This window comes from Perkinsus marinus (assembly GCF_000006405.1).
Source record: "Perkinsus marinus ATCC 50983 genomic scaffold scf_1104296943560, whole genome shotgun sequence".
Taxonomy (NCBI): domain Eukaryota; phylum Perkinsozoa; order Perkinsida; family Perkinsidae; genus Perkinsus; species Perkinsus marinus.
Window position 1 is genome coordinate 129,255 of NW_003211781.1, and position 3,594 is coordinate 132,848.

Sequence of the window (3,594 nt, forward strand, 5' to 3'; positions counted from 1 at the left end):
CAAAACGTACCATCTCTGCTTCTGCCGTACCGTTTTAATGTACCGACACCGGGCCTCAGTGGTATCGCATGAGTCTAGTCGATAGCCGGTGGGCCGAGGAACTACGTTTTTACTGAGAGCATCAGGGACCTCCTTAGACATGTCCATGCAGGTTTTCAATACTTGCCAATCGCTACACCAGAGCATGTCACTGACATAGGAGCATACGACTATAGTGGTGAGAGGCCAGTGCATACTGTATAAACGCTGATCCTATGGCCTGTACAATATCCTTATGAACATGCTTTCTGGCACCATCACGAGTGAATAGACGATACTTCAACCAGTACTGCCGACGATCGATAGAGCCGAACCTTGCAGCAGCGTGACATAACTCCTTGTGTACCTGTAGGACTATGAGGACCCTCCAAAGGGTGATTAAGACTACTGTTAACTTAATTGCAGTCCCAGAGGATTTGCGAAATGTAGCTCCTACGAAATCGTCGAAGAGTTGATCCTCAGTCAATGTAGTGGACGCCACTCTAGCCAGACAGAACCTACCGCATGCCATCTCTAGCCAAGCATAGCCCACGATACACTACGGAGCAGTCCTAGCAGCATCGGTGGTGAGGAGCTCCGGCCTTAGAAATACCTTCCAATAACAGTAACCAATCGACAGTCGTGGTTGATTGCCACCTTAGCTGACTCGGCGTCCACTGTATCCATCCTTGATAGTAGTTTCAAGTCAACTTCCATCAAGGCGAGGGTATCATCATCGTCTTGCCGCTTTTGCTTATCATCTACCACAGGGTTGTCACTGAGTGATGAGAGATTGTCCTCAATCCCTGAGAGATAGTAAAGACTGAGCACAGCCACTCGATGGGATGAGCTCACTGTTGACGAAGTAAGACGGGCATACTGTTCGAAATGAGGATAGCACATGGTGATGCCTGTTCAGATCGTTAACGTGGATCCGATGATAGGAGTCCCACTTGGTACGGTAACTAAGGCTCTTCCTATTCTCTCTTTCTAAGCTGAACTCTTTTCCCACCATCCGATCAATCACCTAGCAATCGAACAACATGATGATGATGATGATGCCCCGCTCAAGTGCTTACAGCAACTTCAGCATCCGTCCACCAGCTCATATCCAAGTCCTCCTTAGGATAAGGACCACCACTGAAGCCTCTATAGCATCGAGGTGGTTTCAGCATCTACGGAGGTTCCTATAGGAGCCATACAAGAGGGCAGCAGCAGCAGCAGTCTTACCTCCTCTCTCTCCTTACTACTATCATCAGTGGTATCAGGAATTCTGAGATGATGATGATGATGATGATGATGATGATGTTGCGAGAGATTGGTATGAATTACGATACTTTGTAAAGATGGATGGCAACCTTTTCCGCGCTAGACGGTAAATGCCGTCATTGTCTGTAAGGAGGGTAGGCCGAGCAGCGACTACCTTCTCCAAGCACTGCTCCTTATCCTTTGACCAAGGCCGTGCAGTGAGGAACTATCGATGACTGTTAGCACTTGAGCACCCACATTATAGGCCCACTTCCACCAGGTCCGTCTGTATTTCGATGAGCATGTCTATGGTCCCGACTGGGTGCCGAGGTAGCTGGAAGGTATACTTTTCAGTGTTCGCTATGATATCATCCACGATAGGACGTATGATGGGCAATTTCAAACCCTCCCCTCTGCTACCATATCGTCCTACTAGACTGAATATCTAATTAGACACTTGTACAATAAGGAGCCCAATAGCTTTAGCATAATACGGCTCTCAGATCCTGTATGAGATCCTTGGTAAGGTGATCCTTCCGCTGGAGGATGTCCTCTAGGAAGGCACTCAGATGCTGTAGGATGTGCTCTACAGTTGCCTTGCGTATACCAGGGATGTTCATAAGGAAACCATCGTTGATACTAAAGTGCACGATACTACTCCAGCTAGAGGTTACTCCCACACTCCTACACCGATCTGTTGGTGTTGTCGTTCTTGAGTAGCCGATCGAAGGCCTCCATCACCTCCTTCTCCCAAACCTTATAAAGCTCGCTCTCCATCGGAGCATTCCTTATTATGTTCTCTATAAGATCCTTCCCTTGGTCTACTATTGCTGAGAGAGACAACTACACTACACACAAGGCCTGGAGCCTCACATGATCCCTTCAGTTGCTCTTTGGAACGATTCAAGCTGGCAACAAGCGCATCGATGGCCTCCACTACAGCATGGGGGTCGTTACTCTTCGGCCCACACAATGGAGGCATGGGCAGATAACACAATGTTCCCATCACATTCTGCACACCATGTTGTGATGATGATGCACACCAACTATCCGGCAACAAGCATTCACTTACACCTCTCACAGGGTTTTGTTCATTGGCAATCTCCTTCACAGTTCTACCCAATACTTGTGAAAGTCGATGCTCCTCCTTATCGTAATGTAGAGCTTGCATTAGTCTAGTGCTGTAAGCCCAGGATCCTGCAGCATCACTTATCCACGATGACAATATACTACCCACTTTTAGAAGAATCGCTGCTCTTTAGCCGATCGGCAAGGATCGTATCGGCCTCAGTGGCGGGCATATATTCGACATAAGACCAACGACGATCATCATTGGTGAACTGCTTGCTATCAGAAAAGTACCTCATAAGGAGCCATGCCCAACCATAAGGAATCATCTGTCCTATTGTTATCCAGGTGAGTGACCGACAGAACCGCCAAGGAGTAGTCGTAAAACGAGTCCATTGCGATTAGATAGAGCTTACTTGAAACACTGAATAGCCACTTGCCCCAGAAGCTCCAACCTGCCTTTCAAAGCTATACAGACATCCAATGTAGGGATGCGGGCCAGAGGGATGTTACTGCTCACTGCCTTGCGCCACATGAATGCTATAATATCATATCGTAACTGATAATCACACTCATGGGGGCATATAGGTGATCTACTACATCATTTTCGGGCAGTCTTCTAATGAGGGTATGCATGTACTCCATAGACACCACGTCGACTAGCAGGTCGAAGGCCTCTTCCTTGCCTAAGTCCCTTACAAGAGCTTCTACCGGCCAATCACGGGCTGCCGTCAATCACCGGCCAATCCGTCCATTGATTCTCATTAGTGCTATCAAGTCACTGATTCCGGATCATTACTGAAGTGGTCAAGCTCTGCACTAATGTTTGTACCATGAAACCTTCTAGTCCAACTACAGTGTGGTGTAGTATTTATACCAACTGTACAGGCATTCAACGCTGAGGACAGCTATGGGTAGTCTATCAGTACTGTGTATGATGCTGTACGCATAATTGCTGACTGGTGCTATCGATGATATTAATGAGTGCTATTATTTGGTGACTTAATGTCACATGATTCTCGAGTAATTGACCTCACTCAGTCCATGCTACTGATGTGAATCACTGCATCATCTTCAAATGCAGATACGTACTCAGACTCAAGAACTATGCCAAGTTTCCACCAAAGATACACTGATTCCGTTACGGGGTATTGCCCACCGGCACTGTGCCGGCGGCACATGAAGTGATGCCGATGCGGGACCAAAGTCAAGAGCACTTTCACTTCGCATTATCATAAAACGCCTATCGTACTGATAATT

At 47.3% G+C, this 3,594-nt stretch overlaps 1 protein-coding gene across 1 annotated transcript in view; it reads right to left on the bottom strand.

Moving 5' to 3' along the window:
- The window catches only part of Pmar_PMAR000677 (heat shock protein, putative), a 10,051-nt gene that overhangs the window by 2,132 nt on the left and 4,325 nt on the right, over positions 1 to 3,594 (bottom strand). The gene's annotated exons all lie outside the window — the stretch shown is intronic.